At 39.6% G+C, this 19262-nt stretch overlaps 2 protein-coding genes across 6 annotated transcripts in view; one reads left to right on the top strand and one right to left on the bottom strand.

Annotated features, from left to right (window-relative positions):
• FASTKD1 (FAST kinase domains 1) overlaps window positions 1-1740 on the bottom strand; it is a 34030-nt gene extending 32290 nt beyond the window's left edge. For both annotated transcript variants that reach the window (XM_019923014.3, XM_073807606.1), the window contains exon 1: window positions 1650-1740. The gene's annotated coding sequence lies outside the window, so the exon portion shown is untranslated. The remainder of the gene's footprint in view (window positions 1-1649) is intronic.
• An 8342-nt stretch (window positions 1741-10082) lies between these two features.
• PPIG (peptidylprolyl isomerase G) overlaps window positions 10083-19262 on the top strand; it is a 41103-nt gene continuing 31923 nt past the window's right edge. For 3 of the 4 annotated variants that reach the window (XM_073807595.1, XM_019922843.3, XM_019922840.3), the window contains exon 1: window positions 10083-10220. The gene's annotated coding sequence lies outside the window, so the exon portion shown is untranslated. Of the gene's footprint in view, window positions 10221-10436; window positions 10601-19262 lie in introns of those variants that run through there. The other variant, XM_019922841.3, reaches the window with a different exon arrangement.

Raw genomic sequence — 19262 nt, 5'->3', positions numbered from 1 at the left:
TTTTCAAATTTGACTATAAAAGCAGAAGGGAAAAAAAAAAATCCCAACCCAGAAAGAAGCATCTTTTTAAATAGAAGAATAAAACTGCAATAAATAAACATTTTGCCTTTATAGTTTCTACGAAGAGTAGCCATTAATTCAGAGCCATAATAAAAAATGTTTTTTTCAGAGGGATGATTTCTGGTATATTTGCTTTCAAGATAATTTCTCGCTCCTTTCTCGTTGTACACTAAAAGAACTCAAACAGTTTAATCGCTATTAACCTTAAGTAGGTTTTAAGCAATAAATGAGATGATTAAAGCCCAATCAGGACATATGAAGAAATCAAGTAATGTAGTTGCGTAGTGATGCAACAGGAGAACCAAAAACAATAAAGAAAAAGAATAATTTGTTTTTAAAATATATTATAGGGCTTCCCTGGTGGCGCAGGGGTTGAGAGTCTGCCTGCCGATGCAGGGGACGCGGGTTCGTGCCCCGGTCCGGGAAGATCCCACATGCCGTGGAGCGGCTAAGCCCGTGAGCCATGGCTGCTGAGCCTGTGCGTCCCGAGCCTGTGCTCCGCGACGGGAGGGGCCGCAGCAGTGAGAGGCCTGCGTACCACAAAAAAAATAATAATAAAAAAAATATATTATAAATGTCTATATTTCTAGTTGAGAAACAATGGTTAGAAAAGCTGGGACTAAAATCCTATCATCTAACACTGCTGCAACATTTTACAAAGGACTTTTAAAATACGTTATCCCATTAAATTCTCTCAATTAACCTGCCAGGTAGATGCTATCATTTGCATTTTACAGAGAAAAGCTAGGTTCAAAAAGGTTAAAAAAAATACTCTAGTACTAATGAAGCTGAGACAACCACCCAGTTCTTTCAACTTGAACATCCTCATTACATTAACAAACCAACACTAAAAGTATGCCTCAGAATCCTATGGCTAGGCCAAAGAAAAAACGATGAGACAATATTGACTACTTTGTGGCAATCTGTACAGCATCCCGACTCAAGCCGACTTGGATCACACACATACACAAAAAACTCTGCACAAAGCAGAGTCTCCTGCCTATTCACATCTGAAAGTGGAAAGAACCCACTGGTTACAATACCAAGGTGTCAAGTCCCCAGCTAAGTGACCTTGGGGAAGTGACTTAACCAAAGGAGGGGCCTTGGGACTATAAATGACAGATAGGTTACCCGCCGTGAACAGGTATTGTGCAGGATACACAACGACACCCTTGGCAAATGGCAGGCATCCTCCGCGCTTGGCACACAGTGGAGCTGAACGAATGAATTTGGTCTCCCGGTCCTGGCTGGGAGAGGGATCAGCCCTGCCCTAGTCCTCCGCGCTCCGGGAAATCCAATACCCGGATGAAAGCCTCCGTTTCTCAGCCGAACCCAGGGTCCCGGCCCGAGAATGTGCTCTGATTAAAAAGAAAACCTATCGCCGCCAGCCGGCCGGGACCTGCGGGCAAGTTTTTCCTTCAACGCCAGAGAACTTTTCTGAAGGATCGCGGTTAAGCCTGGTTACGAGGGCTCAGAACTCCAGCCTATTCCACGTCTCCCAGCAAGGGACGCAACAGGCTCGGTTGTGTCGCTCACGCCTCCCTCATATCCCAGAGTTTTTAGCCTTTCCTCGAAAGACATCACCTTACCTCTCGTGGTGTCCGTCCCCAAACCATGAAAAGAGGCCGGGCGAACACAGCGTGCACTACCAGAGGCACGCACTACACGCCCAAGGGCACGTCGCGGAGAGGTCGGCGGAATAGACGTCGCTTACGCATTTGGTAGGAATTCTGGGTATTGTAGTTCCTCATTGAGACACTCGGGCCACACATCTTGAAGTTATAGGTCCTTAGGGCACGTGTTTCTCAACTATATGAGGTTTTCTCCCAGTCCGTGAAGACTGATATTTTTATAATATACAGTAGAAATGAATACTTAGAAAAGTGAAATTTGAAAACTTAAACATGGAAAAGACACGTCCAGATTTTTATTTATGTTCAACGTGTATGGAATAACTATCGAATGCTATAAAAGCATCAAATTTCTCTCAGTTTCTGCACTTGCGTAGTGGTAGGCAGGTACCAGTTCCAGACCACAAAAAATTTAAGAGCTTTATTGAGAAATTATTTACACACCATACGATTCACCCATTTATGGTGTATAATTCAGTGGCTTTTCTTAATTCAGAGTTGTGGAACATCACCACAATCAATTTTAGAATATTTTTATAACTCCAAAAGGAAACTCTGTAACCATTTAGCAGTCACTCCCCCCACACCCCTAACACCCTAGGCAACCACTAATCGCAGAGCACTCTTGGAGTAGCACTGATTTGGATTGTTGGAAACTAGATCAACTGGTAATAAATATGAAAACTGAGGTCGATCTGAATGCACAGGACAGAAGGGGTTTCAGAACAAATGTGAGAAAAAGCATAGGGATGAGACTCAGCATGACCTGTGTCAATGCCCTTCAGTCAAAGACCACCAGGAATACACCTAAAGTTGGAATTACTGGTTGGCTGCAATGAAGCAGAACACACCCTAAGGGGTGTCAAATTAAGATGGTGTTAGAAAGAACTTACTATAGTATTTGGCCTTGTGTTAAGTGATTCAGGGGTTTAAGAGGGACTTTTCTATACATTAGCTGCTGTGAGAATTTCACTGAGTATTTTAATAAACTTTATCTAGAAGGCAGAAAGAACGAAGTGAGGTTGAAGCTGTAATTGGTAAAGAAGCAGCCCTCACTCATATTAGCTAAGATAAGTGGATGTTTGGTCATTTTTTTGGTTTGGACAATATTCTTTTTTTTTAATAAATTTATTTACTTATTTATATTTGGCTGCGTTGGGTCTTTGCTGCTGCACACAGGCTTTCTCTAGTTGCAGCAAGTGGGGGCTACTCATTGCAGTGCGTGGGTTTCTCCTTGCAGTGGCTTCTCTTGTTGCGGAGCACAGGCTCTAGGCACGCAGGCTTCAGTAGGTGTGGCTCATGGGCTCTAGAGCGCAGGCTCAGTAGTTGTGGCACACGGGCTTAGCTGCTCCGTGGCATGTGGGATCTTCCCAGACCAGGGCTCGAACCCATGTCCCCTGCGTTGGCAGGCAGATTCTTAACCACTGCACCACCAGGGAAGTCCCGGTTTGGACAATATTCTTGTTTTTGTCTGAGTTCAGGTATAATTACGGAATGGTCTTGTTTTGGTCTTGACCCATCAGTCAGAGAGTAACCTTGTTTCATGTTGGCATTCTGTGCAATTGTTATGTTCAACAGAATACCAAGGCTGAGCTATGAGTGCCAGATCAGCTCCTGGCAACAGTAAGGCCTAAATGATAGTGACAGGACAGTTTCTTCACTTGTTAGGGGCTGTTTGTCTCCTTCTCACCTGTTTGTGGAATTATTAGGAGATGAGTCTAAGGAACAAACAGATGCCAACAGCTTGCCTTCCTCTAGAAACACTGTCCATGTGAGAAAAGAAAATCCTTTTTGTTTAGTCACTGTTAGGGACTTTTTCCTTTACTTGCAGCCTAGGGCATTCATAAAATACATATTTATATACAAATCACACCTGAGAACAAAACTAGGGTAATAATTTAAATCCACAGCTATAAAATTTCATTTTAGCTAATGATTTAAGTCATGAAGAAGTATCTTTTACAAGGGCTGACAAGTGGTTAACAAAGGGTGGCTCTAACTTTCCTCTTAGTAAATGTCAATGCCCTTCAGCCAAAACCCACCAGGAACCTGCAGTTGATGGACTTCTTGTTACAGCTCAGGAAAATGAACACTGTAGGAAACCATTTGGCAGCTCAATAAAAGAGTGTTAGAAAGAACCTCTTACAGGATTTGGGCTTTGGTGGGTAATTTCGGGGAGGGCCTAAGGAAGATGAGGTTTGCCCTATCTTGGGTGCTGTCAGGAAACAGGGCAATTCTGTGATTGGGTACCTTAATAAATTTTAACTATAGAGAAGGCTGACCGAAGTGGGGATAAAGCTGAAATTGGTAAAGAAGTAGCATTCATTCATTTAGCAAAAGGGGAATCTTTGGTATTTTGTGTTGCATAGTGAATTTGTCTGATCTTGATGTTCTATGAGATTCCTTATTCCCACAGGAGGCCAACATGCTTTAAATTGTGCCAGATTAGTTTGAAATAACATTGATGCTTAGCTATGAACATCAGATCAGTTTCCAAACATCAGGAACTGTTTTTCTTTTTTATCACAAGTTAATGAATGCTTTTTCTCCTGGAGTAATTCTGCCAGTAAAAAAATGTGTTTGTTGGATATAACACCAAAATTATTGGCACCAAGAGAACAAAATAGGTTAACTGGACTTCATCAAACTAAAAAAACTTGTATGCATCAAAGGACACTATCAACAGAGTGAAAAGGCAACCCACAGAATGGGAGAAAATATTGCAATTGATGTATCTGCAGGGATTAATATTTAGAATATGTAAAGAACTCCTACAACCCAATGACAAAAAGATTTCTTTAATGGGCAAAGGACTTCAATAGACCTTACTCCATGGCCACAGGCACGTGAAAAAATGTTCAAGGGGCTTCCCTGGTGGTGCAGTGGTTGAGAGTCCGCCTGCCGATGCAGCAGACACGGGTTCGTGCCCCGGTCCAGGAAGATCCCACATGCCGCGGAGCGGCTAGGCCCGTTAACCATCACCGCTGAGCCTGTGTGTCCAGAGCCTGTGCTCCGCAACCAGAGAAGCCACAACAGTGAGAGGCCCAAAGTGTATGTATTATGTGACCCAATAATCTCACCTCTGGCTATCTTTCCCACAGATTTATAAACCTCAATATATAAGGATATACATAAAAGGATGTTTATTACAATATTGTTTATATTAACCAAAACTTGAAACAACTGAAATGTCCAATAGGAGAATGACTAGATAAATTATAGTATGCCCATACTATGGAATGCTGTATAGCTATCAAAGATGTTCATGATTTTTTTTTTTTTTTTTTTTTTTTTTTTTGCGGTACGCGGGCCTCTCACTGCTGTGGCCTCTCCCATTGCAGAGCACAGGCTCCGGACGCGCAGGATCCGGGGCCATGGCCTACGGGCCCAGCCGTTCCGCAGCATGTGGGATCCTTCCGGACTGGGGCACAAACCCGTGTCCCTTGCATCAGCAGGCGGACTCTCAACCACTGCGCCACCAGGGAAGCCCCTATACTTTTATTCAAATGAAAGCATAATATGTAATATGTGTGATGTGATCTCATTTTTGTCAAAGGGAGGGAGGAAGGATACTAAATAAGGATTTTTTAATGTTACAATAGGAATAGAGAAGAGTATCATTGGATACCTCAAGGAAATGTAATTGGAAAGGGTTAGGGGCAATTATTAAATTTTAAACCTCTATAGAATGTTCAAATTTATACACTTGTTTATATTACTGTGAAATATATGTGACAATAGACATGCACTTTTAAAAAGTTAAACATAATATTGGCAATATAATAGAAAATTAGAACAATAATTTATTTATCTATGGGTAGAAGCAAAAATTTTCATTGTTCTAAAGTAAATGTAGGTTAATTGTAGTAGTCCAGCCCATCTACTTCCCCTCTTTTGGTATCAGACTCCATACTTCACACTACAAAGACTGAAATGACCCAGGCTAGACCAAATCTAGTACTGCTTCAGGACCTTGGCCTATTAGATGGGTAATGATGTCTGCTGTAATGAATAAAGCCAAATATCAGTGGCTTAATCTACAGAATTTGATTTCTCAATCACATCACATTACAACCAGTGGGTATCCCTGGTCAGTGGAGGACTTTTCTCCACACAGAGATTCAGGAAACTAGGCTTCTTCAATAATCTCCCAAGCCTTTAAAATACTCTGGATCCAGCTGATGGAAACAGGAAGAGATGACATGGAAAAGCACAGCACTTCATAAATATCTTGGTCTGGATGTAATACACATCATTTTCATGCACTTTCCACTGATGAGAAGTATTTGCATATGCTTACTCAGATGCAAGAAAACGTAGTTCTTAGCAGGACAGACATTTCCCCGTGACACCCCTTACTTTGTAAGGGGAGGCACAAACATTTCCCAGTGACATCCCTCACTTTGTAAGAGGAGGCACAAACATTTCCCAGTGACACCTCTCACTTTGTAAGGGAAGGCACAAATTTTGGGGCTGTCACTGCAATGCTAATCGAAGACTTTTCTGGCATTTTATAATTGGAGCTGGCAGAGACTCCGTTTATCAAGATGTGACATAGCCTCTTGAAGGAGTCAGTCAAGAGAATGAAGCCAAAAAACAGGTAAGTAGAATTAGACAAGAGAGAAGTTCTGTGACATTCCATCTATTTTTTCTTCTCTGTATTGGTTATACACTGCTGTATAAAATACATGCCCAAACTTAATGAATTAAAATAACATTTATTATCCCACAGCTTCTGTGGATCAGAAATTCAGAAGTAGCTTAGCAAAACAGTTCTGGCTCACAATTTCTAATGTAATTGAACTCAGATGTCAACAAGGACTGGAGTTATTTGAAGGCTTGACTGAGGCCAGAGGATTGCTTTTAAATGGCTCACTCACATGGCTGTTGGCAGGAGGCCTCAATTCCTCTATGGCTTTTTCCAGGAAGCCTGTTTCTTGCCACACGTGCCTCTCCATAGTCTGCTTGAGTGCCTTAAAGACATGGCAGCTGATTTCCCCTAGAGTGACTGATCCAAGAGACACAGCAAGGAGGAAATCAAAATGCTTTTATGACATAGTCTCCAAAAATCACAAACTATCACTTTGCCTTAGTCGTTGGAAGAAAGTCACATTAAGGAACTTACGGACATGTTTTTAAAGCCACCACAGTGTCCAACAGTTTTGTTTCACGAAGCAATACATTCCCAATTTTACCTAAACTACTTCAAGCTGGGCATCTCTTATTTGCAAACGAGAGTTCTCACTAATATTGGAATCAAACGGCACATACAGGGCTTCCCTGGTGGTGCAGTGGTTGAGAGTCCACCTGCCGATGCAGGGGACACGGGTTCGTGCCCGGGTCCGGGAAGATCCCACATGCCGCGGAGCGGCTGGGCCTGTGAGCCATGGCCGCTGAGCCTGCGCGTCCGGAGCCTGTGCTCCGCAATGGGAGAGGCCACAACAGTGAGAGGCCCGTGTACCACAAAAAAAAAAAAAAAAAAAAAAGGCACATACAACAAAAATATTGTACAACCACTTCAGAAAACTCATTGGCAGTATCTACCAAAGCTGATTCTATCCACACCCTAAGATCCAACAATTCCATTCCTAGGTATATTTCCAACGTACGTGCAAAATATATGTGCTCCAATATACCAGATTCAAGAATTTCATAAAAACTTTATTCATAATATCTAAAACTCAAAAACAACACAAATATCCATCTAAAGTAGAATGGATAAATTATTCAATACCCATTGAGATGGTCAATTTTATGTGTCAACTTGACTGGGCCAAGGGCTACCCAGATTAAACATTATTTTTAGGTGTGTCTGTGAGGGTGTTTCTGGATGAGATTAGCATTTGAACTGGTGGACTCAGTAAAGTAGACTGCCCTCCCCAATGTGGGTGGGCATTATCCAGTCCATGGAGGGCCTTAATAGAACAAGAAGGCACAGGAAGGAGGAATTCACCCCTTCTGCTTCCTGCCTGGCTGCTTAAGCTGGGATATTGGTCTTCCGCCCTTGGACTGAGATTTTCACCATCAGCTCCCCTGGATCTGGAACTTGGACTGGAATTATACCACCGGCTTTCCAGGGTCTCTAGCTTGCAGACAGCAGATTGTGAGACTTTTCAGCCCTCATAATCACGTGAGCCAATTCTTCATAATAATTCTCTTCCTATTTATATCCTATTCCTTCTGTTTCTTTGGAGAACCCCAACTAATACACACATATAATGGAGTACTATACGGACATTAGAAATAACAAACTATTGTTGCACGCAGCAATATTGATAATCTCACAAACACAACGTTGAGCAAAAAAGCCAGCCACAAATGAATATATATGCATAATTCCATTTATATAAGTTTCTAAAACAGACAAAACTAATATATGCTGATGGAGCTCCAAATAGAAATTATCTTTGATAGGGGTGGGGTGATAGCATTATGGGGTGGGGGTATGAGGGGCGCTTCCGGGATGCTGATATTGCTCTATGTCTTAATCTAGTGGAGGTTACACCTGTATGTTCACTTTGTAAAAATGTATGAAGCTATACTTACGGTTTATGAATATATGTTAAACTTTAATTTTAAAATCCTACCCTTAAAAAAGGCATACAAAGTAAGTTAAGGTCTAACTGAAGTCACCCCTTGAAACCCCGTTTTGATGATTATAAAATTTTTTTCTTTAAATCTGTTAATAAAAGTGATTCTAACAGTTCACCTACAAGTGCTATAGTCTAAATGTATTTCAAAATGCTAGCAACATCACAGCAAATCTTGTGTGCTCATAGTACAAAATGGTCACATAAACTAATTATGCAAATAACTATCTTTTTTTAAAAATAAATTTATTTTATTTTTGGCTGTGTTGGGTCTTCGTTGCTGAGCACAGGCTTTCTCTAGTTGCGGTGAGCGGAGACTACTCTTCATTGTGGTACACAGGCTTCTCATTGCAGTGGTTTCTCTCGTTGTGGAGCATGGGCTCTAGGTGCATGGGCTTCAGTAGTTGTGGCACACGGGCTCAGTAGTTGTGGCTCACAGGCTCCAGAGCACAGGCTCAGTAGTTGTGGCATATGTCAATATTACATTTCTCAGTACCTTGTAATTGGGTTTGGCCCTGTCTTATTTCTGGACACATGTCAATATTACATTTCTCAGTACCCTGTAATTGGGTTTGGCCCTGCGATTAAGTTTTTGTTGATGGAATTAGAGGCAAAGTGGCATGTATTACTTCCTTGTTTAGGCCTTAAGACATAACCTCTTTCCTTCCTGCTGCCTGAAACCGGCAATACACTCTAATCATGCAATGTCAAGGCCCTGTAGCATATTGGAATTATATATAAGGAACTCAAGGTCCTGACTGACTATATGGAGTAAAGCTGCCCTCTGATCTGGCCGTCTCACCTCAGATCTATTATGTAAGAGAGAAATAAATCCTTTGTTCTTTAAGCCACCATATTAATGTAGATAATAATACTTCCTGTTACTTGCAACATCTTCCTTCTTGGAACAATAAATCCATGTCAAATCTATTTGGGAAAGTTTTGGATTTCACAGACCAATGAAATTTCAACATGTTTGAGACCCAGCAAAGCATGCCAATTTTTCATTTGTCCAAGTAAGGACATCTAGAGAAAGAAAACAACGATCACATTCTATAACCATCTGAGAAAAGGTGATATGCTTAATTAAAATGAACAAAACAACTTATTTGGCTGTGCCACATGGCTTATGGGATTTTAGTTCCCCGACCAGGGATTGAACCTGGGGCCCCAGCAGTGAAAGTGCTGAGTCCTAACCATTGGACCAACAGGGAATTCCCCCCAAAACAACTCTTCTTTTTATCTCAATTAAATAACAATATATGTCCCAAAATAGTGGTCTCCCCTGGAGAACTGGATTTGCAGTCAAAGCCTTGCTCTGGTATTTAGGAACAGTGTGTCTGGGAGGGAGGCACTTATCTTCCCTGAGCCTCAATTTCTTTACCTGTGAAACAAGGATAATAATCTGTATCATGGGGCTGCTGTGAGAATATTTAAAAACGACAACAAAGAGCGTCAATGCCCTTTATAATTTCCTCCTTTTGTCAAATAGCACTTTGTTCATCTGTTTTTTAGAACTTGTGTCATAGCGTTAACTGGAAGCTGACCTGGAAGCTCCTTGAAGGTAGGGTCTCCTTCCCAGTAACCTGGCAGAGGATCAATAAATGTTTATTAAGTGAAGCACTTCATTTCACGAACGACATGGCGGTTACAAACGCTCTCAATCAACTCACACAGAAAGCATTAAGTTACCTATAAACCAGGCATTTAACAGACACCAAAATCCTAGAACTCCAGGGAGGGTGAGATGACGCGAGCGACGGATCACCCGAAGATGAGGTCCGCCGCGCCGTGACGTACTTCCGGCGCGACGCTTTCCCTCCACGCCGGGACTGGGGGGAGGGAGGCGGTCATTGGCCTTAGCGCCTTTTCTGGCGGCGGTAGATTTGAAGCGATTTAAAGGACTGGACCCCGGGAAGAGGAGAGTGTACTAGTGCAAGTAGGTGGCGCGGGGCCCGTGTTGTTTCGGTGGCGTCCTTTGCAGCAGTGCCGGGGTACGAGAGCGGGAAGGGCCCGAGGAGAGGGGCGGAGCCGACGCGATAGGCCCAGACCGACTTTACCGTCTTCCCCTCGAGGTATCGGGGCTGCCAGGTGCCAGAGGCGGCCCCCAAGGATCGTGACGCTAGCTTTGCAGCTCTTGTGGCCTTCTAACCGTGCCTCACGGGCCTGGGAAACGGCCTTCCCCCTGCCCGCCCCCGCCCTCTCCGCTCGGGCGCACACCTCCCTCCCTGACGCATTTTGCCGCACAAGCTGTAATATGGCGGCAGCGATGGTGGCCTGAACTCTAGGGAGCCGGGGTGATTTTGATGCTTCAAAATCGTAAGACTAAGCACGAATGCGGGGTAGGTGGGAGGACAGGTGGGGAAGTGGGACGCGTTACCTGCCGTCCTGTCAGATTAGGGTTGGAGAGTGGCAGGCGAGGAGCCAGGATCTCAGGGTTTAAGATTAGGCTAGGCTTTCCCCGTACTCCGACCTTTTCCTCTCACAGCCGGTTATCGTGCGTGGTGAAGTGACACAGGCCACTTAGTTCTCCTGAAACTCAAATCCAGGCTCTTCCCTTCTCATCCCAGAGCTGACTCCAAGTTCTCCCACGGTTCCGAGGAGCTGTGAGCAGTGCAGGCCTTTTTGGAGGAGATAGTTACTGTTTTGGAGGAGGGTGATGGCTTCGGAGCTCCATATGCCTTGGGGGAAGTGTGCGAATTTGCTTCGTCTTTAGTCTTTTAAGGTGTTGAATCGAGGTCTGCGGGAATGGAAAACTCAGTCGTTTTGGAAATGTTACAAAAGCACCATTTTGTGCATTGATTTTAATTTCTTCCCACAACAGTACTTTATGCAGGACCAAGTTTTTGCAATGGTGATCAGAAATACAACCAAGGAACAATTAAGTGTTTTGGAAATTAGGGGGTACGTTAATTTTCAGTAGCTTAAAACCAGATAGAAAAGTATGTGAGTGAGTCTTTGGATTACCGTTTGGCAAAGAATGGCCAGTAATTTCCCGGTTTGTATAGACGATGGAGAGGGGGTGCGTAAACATTTTCTGAAATCGAGGTATAAAATCCAGAAAAGGCACAGATATCTAGAATGGCTGTTTCTCTCATTCATATTTTTTATGCATCTGAAAATTTACCCATTTTATCTTCCGCTCCTTTTTTTAGTTTAACCATTTGAGATGGGATTATTTCTATGAGAAATTACATACTTCGGTTTTAAACAGAGCTCATTTTACATTAACGTTTTCTAATTTATGATTCAGGATTGTTGGTGTCCTGAGATCCTAATGGGTCTTGTCTTGTAGTAGGATTCTGTGCTTTTTTCGTTTTGTTTTTTAACTTTGTTTACCTTTTTAAGGTTTTTGTCTTTGCAGACTCTTGTCTTCCCCTGTTGTCGGGGGTGTACAAGTATACAAACTTCCTAGGTCAGAAACTTTGAATTTGTTTCTGGCCCAGCCATCTTTCTGAACCTCAGTTTTATTTCATCTATAAAATGATATTTGATTTCAGACTGTCGTCAGCTGTGGGCTTCAAACATAAATATTCAAGGTTGCTAAAATTCTGTGTAAAAGAACTCCGCAGTTCTCGAATGAGTGAAGTGAAGAGCATACATTACATTTATTGTGACTTGTTAAAGGCCTTTGATTTTTCGTGCTTGTTATTGTGGTCTTGCAGTATCGGTGGCCTCTAAGTAAAGTCTTTGTCCTTTTGATATTTTGCATATTTTAAATTAGATTTCCTATCAGGCAGCATCCATTCTCTATGCAAAGGGAAATTGGTAGCCTTCATAGTAGGATGAACTAGTTCTATTAGTTATCAGGACACCATCTACAATTAATTCTTCAAATGTTGCTCTTTTAAGAAATACATGTTGATGTTTTCCCTTGTTTTTTTTTTTTTTTTTTTTTTTTTTTTGCGGTACGCGGGCCTCTCACTGTTGTGGCCTCTCCCGTTGCGGAGCACAGGCTCCGGACGCGCAGGCTCAGCGGCCATGGCTCACGGGCCCAGCCGCTCCGCGGCATGGGGGATCTTCCCGGACCGGGGCACGAACCTGTGTCCCTGCATCGGCAGGCGGACTCTCAACCACTGCGCCACCAGGGAAGCCCTCCCTTGTTTTATTTGTAGGATATTTCAACAGAATTATAATGTATTTATTTTCTGTATCCTGATGTACTAAGGTGTCTGTCTTGTTCTATGTAGTTGGAATCCATAGATAATTAATTCAAGTGATTTGAAGAGTTTGTTGCAAATCTCACTGCTACGTAGTGGTATTCTTTTTTTTTCTTTAATATTAGCACCAAGTTTCAGTTTTCATTTGATTAAGTGTCAATAGTTTTGACCTGGTTTAATGCATATATGGTCTCCATAAGAACTCAGTATATTTTTATTTCCGTAAGGCAAATCTTGCATCTTGAAATTTACTACAGGCAGTATTATAAATACTCAGAGAAAACTGCTGTAACTGGGACTGTGTACTTTTAGTGCCAGACAGGAAATCTTTTGCACTTTGTTTTAGTTTGAGTAGTGGCTTAAAATGATTACCAACTTGTTCTTGAAATTTAAATACATCATACTTATAAGTATAGATATCAATTTTTGGTATTAAAATGGTTATTTTTAAAACATGAATGATTCCTTAACTTACTGATTTTTAACTTGCATGAAGCCTGGTGGTTTATATATTAAGCTACTGTTAATTGTGCATAAAGTTTAGCTTAAGGTTTATTCATAATTAAATCATTGCATTGTGGTCATATGGCGAAAAGTAAAATTATGTAAGCCATTATCTGGAATATTTGTGAATAAGCTAGTTTCTACAGTGAAGCTGTAGTCTTAACCAGAAAACTCTTGCTTTTTTTTTCCGCTTGTGACTTTGAGCCAGTCACTTCAGCTCTCTAATCCTCTTGTTGTCGGTGTATAAAATCAGAAGATTGGACCAGATTATCTATTTCCTTCAAACTTCAAAAGTGTGTAATTTTTTATTTAGGAGTTACTGGATTGAATAACATTGCTAGTATGGTGTGATTCTATCTCTGAAGACAGTGGGATAAATTTATCATTATAAGAGTTTAGATAATTGCAGGTAAAATATTAATATTAGGAGAGATTTCCCAGTTAGTATATGCTTTTTAGTTTGATACTAACATAGTTGTACTATGTTTTTATGTCTCTCGGATTGTATGTGCAAAAAGTTATTTAACACCGAACTTGGCAACATTACAGCTTTTCTCTTTAAGTTTTCTGAAGGATTTAAGAATTTAGTAAGTGCCTATACACTGTTAATTATGTTTTTACCAGGGCCGAGGTTTGTGACTGTCAGAGACACTAAGGGAAGGGGAACTGTGCAGAAGATCATAGTTGCCTTTTTCTGACACCTCAGAACGTTAACTTGTTTGTACTTAATTCGCTAGCAATCTGGCATTCGTAAACGTATTTATATGTTTTTTAAGCAATCCTTTTTTTTTTTTTTTTGCTGTACGTGGGCCTCTCGCTGTTGTGGCCTCTCCCATTGCGGAGCAGAGGCTCCGGACGCGCAGGCTCAGCGGCCATGGCTCACGGGCCCAGCCGCTCCGCGGCATGTGGGATCTTCCAGGACCGGGTCACGAACCCGTGTCCCCTGCATCGGCCGGCGGACTCCCAACCACTGCGCCACCAGGGAGGCCCTAAGCAATCCATTTTTATTTCTCATTTGATCTCTGTGAATTACATTAAGGTAGGGTAAAGAATGAATGTAAAATGTGAATGTTAGATTGCCATCTTTGAAAGTAATCTTCAAGATCTGCTATAGTTTTAGTTAAACTTAATATGATTGCACTTAGAGGTGGAAGACTTATATGAAAATTGTTACCTTTTTATTAAACTTAAGCAAATGAGAACTTCCCATCTTTGTTTCTTGGTTTTGAACTGAAGATGTTCTCTCTTATAGTGGATTCTGTTTAAAGAAAAAGAAAAGAAAATAGACACTTAATAGAATGCAGCCCTAGAAGGCAGATCTAGAAAACAGGCTCTATTTCAACTGTGGAATAGGCCGAGAAGATTTACTAACTACAGATACGTATTAGCGATACCCCAGGTGAGAAGCAGTACATATGGGAGAAAAGGTACTGAGTAAGAGTCAGCTTCTGCTCATGCCTTAACTCGCATTCTCTTTGGTAATGTAGTCCTGGGCCAGACATTATGCTTGGTGTTGAAGATATAAAGGATCTGAGTTCAAGGAGTTTACAGACAAGTTTATGATAATGAAAATAAAATTGAACAAATGAGAATCATTTGAACTTTAGAGAGTTGGGGTGAAATTCCCAGAGTGTACTTTGGCTATGTTAAATTTTTAAGGACACTTAGGAATTAGCCAAGGGAATCAGAAATGTCAAAGACCCGCTTGTCATCTTAATAGTTAAAAGTATTTACTGTCTCCTTTTTCAAGACCAAATGCTATGCTGACTCCCTCATACTGTGTGAAACTTCCAGGTAATTCTTTGAAAGTAATAAAGTCACTGCATTATTTATTGCCTAATTACAAATACCATGTTCTTTACTATATATTTTAATAATTAGTTGCCTGTGTCCTTCTCCTGCCCCCCCAATCCTTCATGTTACTTTAGGGTGAATATGGAAATTATTTTATGTATGAAACTACAAGATTAAACTTTTTACTTATGAATTTGTTACATCTCTCTGATATTTTTATGAAATACATTTGTTGCAGAAGTTTATACATCCTGGCATTTAATATTTTGAAATTTTGTTACATTATATATTGTTGACACACAAAAATGACTGATAGTGTTGATAAACATTTAAAACAACATATTGTAATTCTATCTGGTTAGAAGAAAGTGGAAGAATGTATATAAAAGTGTTAAAAGTCAGTATTTCATGCATTTTTGTGTACTCTTTTTTCAGTGAGCTTATTAACTTTGCTGATTATCTTTAAAAGTATTTTCATTATAAATAAAGTAGATGATATTAAGTATGAAATACTTAGAGAGTCAGGCAGGTGAGGTGAATGCAAGAGGTCAAGTAGATGATAAATGGTAACGGCTAACATGCAATAGTGGAAACTAGGTCGAACTGGAACATATATACCTCATCTAAAGGGGCACACTATGCTAATTGCTGTACAGGAGTGGGGCATGTTGCTACATATGGTGATTTTTTTTTTAAAGAAAAATTTATATCTGCATTTTATAAAACAGCTGCAACTCATTTAGATTAAACAACTTTGCAGTGAACAGTTCGCCTGCAGACTACTGCTCTGAAAGCTGTCTTTATGTACTATCCTTAGGAAATTCATGACTTACTTTATTGAAAATTGCATAGGCTTGACTTTTTTCCCTGAATTGTATTTTTGATCTCTCAGTATTTTCTCTTTACTCTTTCTTGAAAAAAAAAAGGAAAGAAAAATTGACCAGATATTTGTCTTGTGTTTGAATTTAGATATTGTAATACCAGGAAATAATAAAGAGGAAATACTGTGTCCTGCTTCTGATTAGATAAAATTTGATTTCAGTAATGTTAGAGACATAGCATTGAGCCATCTTTTGTATCACCATTGTTCTTCATTAGCTACTAATATTAGAACATTTACATACTCAAGATATTTGTACAGTGCTTTTAATAATAATATGGTGTCTTTCATCTTTCTTAAACTTAAGGCATATTTGATTTGTTATTTCAAGCAACCATTTAAATCTATTTCTATGAAAAGTACAGTATCCCCACATGGTATAACATAAATATATATTATAACCACACACAGACATGTATATTATAATCTTAGAAAATTATATGTACATTTTCTATTCTATTATGAATTTTTTATTATTAGCAGCAGTTATGTTTGTTAAAGAAAGTAGAAAGAAGTACAGTGAGGCAAAAACACTCTCCAGTCTTAAAACCAAACACCGTAGTGATTATTTCCTTTCAATCTTCCTTTTTTTTTTTGGCTGCGTTGGATCTTCCTTGCTGTGCACGGGCTTTTCTCTAGTTGCAGCGAGTGGGGGCTACCCTTTGATGTGCTGCGCAGGCTTCTCATTGTGGTGGCTTCTCTTGTTGCGGAGCACAGGCTCTGGGTGCGCGGGCTTCAGTAGTTGTGGCTCATGGCCTCTAGAGCTTAGGCTCAGGAGTTGTGGTTCACGGGCTTAGTTGTTCCACAGCATGTGGGATCTTCCCGGACCAGAGCTCGAACCCATGTCCCCTGAATTGGCAGGCGGATTCTGAACTACTGTGCCGCCAGGGAAGTCCTCCTTTCAATTTTTTTTTTTCTTTTTGTAAATCTTTGAATTTCAGGGTTAGGAGTAGTTTATAATTATTATTATAATAATATTGCATATACTGTTTTATATCTTGATTATTTTTAACAAATTATGAGCATTTTCCAAATTATTAATCTTTGTAAGCATTGCTTCCATAACTATGATATTTTGTTCAACTAGAGACCATAATGTAACCATTTGTCATAATATTGAATAGTTTACTTGTGATAGTATATTACTGAAAGGAGCACTAAGATGGCCAACTTTATACATGAAGGCTTTCTAAATTTAAGATAGTTCCTTACAGTAGATTCCTAGCAATTGGATTTTTTAAGGTATAAACCAGTTTAAGGTATAAAAACTTAAGAGGTTTACATATGTTTCCAGAGGAGTTGCTTACTGTATTGGGAATTATTCTTTTAAAATATCTTTGCTATTTTAATAGGCAGAAAATTATCTCATTAGTATTTCTTTAAAAATACTTTTCCTGCTTAAAATTAGTACCTGTTTGTTGAAGAAAATTTGGAAAACATAAATACATAAATATTACCCTTAAATTCATGGCTCAGGTATTATCAATGTTAATATTTTGGTGTAAATCCTTTTTTTTTTAAGATGTAATTGACATATAACTTTATATTTGTTTCAGATGTACAGCATGCTCACTTATTAAATGTATACATTGCAAAATGATCACAGTAAGTCTAGTTAACATTCATCACCTCACATACTTACAAAATTTTTTTTCTTGTGATGAGAAGATTGTCTATTTAGCAACTTTCAAATATGCAGCACGATATTACTAGCCATGCTGTACATTACATTCTCAGTACTTTATATGTTCAGGTTTTGGATTTTTTTTAAGATTCCATGTGTAAGTGAGATTGTACAGTATTTGTCTTTCTCTGTCTGACTTATTTCACTTAACATAATGCCCCCAAGGCCCATCCATGTTGTCACAAGTGGGAGGATATTTTTCTTTTTTGTGACTGAATAATACTCCCTCTGTGTATGTGTGTGTGTCACACATTTGGAGTTTGTTTTCAAGAACATAGTAAATAGGAAATCAACTATAACTGTAAACAATTCAATATGTTTTGGGCAGTGCTATCTATACTATACTCATTTTGTAAGAATAAAAATCTCTACCTGAGATATGTGGCTAAACAAATAACTTTAGAAGGTTTTTTTTGGAGGAAAATAAATAAATCACTAAACTTCCTCTTCTCTTCTTCTACCCTCAAAAGTAGAGAATTTAAGAAGGCCTGTAAAAGTTATTTAGAAGATAAAAGATAATCAGGTACTAAGTAGTAATTTAATATTTCTCTTTAAGATAGGATAGTTTCCTCAGATTTATGGATTCAGTGTATTCTCAACTTCAAATGTGCATGAGTTGAAATTCTATACAAAAAAACTTAATGCAGCAAACTTGGCAAGATTTTAAAATTACTAAGTTTTGTTTTGTTTTATTGTTTTCAGGAAGTCTATGTCTGTAGTCTCCTGGAGGATTGAAAGGCATCTTTTTTGCTTTATTTCATGAGAAACAAATTTTTATTATATATATTGTATCTTTTAGAAATAAAAAATGGAGGAAGTTGTGAGAAAATGGTATTTCCCCCCCATTCCATGCAATAAAGAATAAATACATAGAATTTGTATTTTTCAAATTGTTGGTAATTTGGGCAAAGTCTTCCATGCTTTTATTGTTGAGTATTCTGACTTGTGGTTTGTGGTATGTGTAAAATTGATAGGAATGGTGGTAGTTATATGAACCTATATGTGTGATAAAATTGTGTAGAACTAAATAAATACACACACATATGAGTACAGGTAGAACTGGGGAAATGTGAAGTGTATAAGCATTGTTATGCTTTTATGCTACAGTTGTGCTATTATACACAGTTGTGCTATTATATAGTTTTGTAAAATGTTACCATTGGGGAAACATGTATCTATGTATTATTTCCTATAACTGAATCTAAAATTGTCTCAATAAAAATTTCACTGGATTTAAAATATCATTCACTGCTTACTGAGCTACCAGCCTAGATACTATAATTTTCAGAAACGCATAAACATTTCAGTTAGTCTCTGTTCTAAACAGATGAAACAGTTATTTTTATAGTGCGCCATTTTGGATGCTATTTTGTTTCTTCTGCTTTTCACCTTACCCTGTCATTCTCCACCAAGTATTACAATTCAAACATTCTAAGTCCTTAAAATAAACGCCTATCAAAAGAATGTCTTGGGGCTTCCCTGGTGGCGCAGTGATTGAGAGTCCGCCTGCCGATGCAGGGGACACGGGTTCGTGCCCTGGTCCGGGAAGATCCCACATGCCGCAGAGCGACTGGGCCTGTGAGCCATGGCCACTGAGCCTGCGCGTCCGGAGCCTGTGCTCCGCAACGGGAGAAGCCACAACAGTGAGAGGCCCATGTACCGCAAAAAAAAAAAAAAGAATGTCTTAACTAATAGCCATCTGTTATGTAGATAAAACTCACATAGAGTATCTCACTTACTGATATTTTTTGTGTCTACACTAGTGTATCAGTAAAGGCTATTGTTTCTGATGAAAAAATAGCTTTATATGTAAAATGTAATATATTTTTACTCAGAATGTAAATCTACCGTATGTTACTATTACTAAAGTATCCCACTTTCTTTCTTCCTTGGGGAATTATTTTTGGGGAATTTGAATGTTTTTCTTTTAAAAAGTCCACCATTTTAATCAAAATTTAT

This window comes from Tursiops truncatus, chromosome 7 (genome assembly GCF_011762595.2).
Source record: "Tursiops truncatus isolate mTurTru1 chromosome 7, mTurTru1.mat.Y, whole genome shotgun sequence".
NCBI lineage: Eukaryota > Metazoa > Chordata > Mammalia > Artiodactyla > Delphinidae > Tursiops > Tursiops truncatus.
Note: the sequence above shows the minus strand (reverse complement) of the source record. Positions and strands in the feature narration are given on the sequence as shown.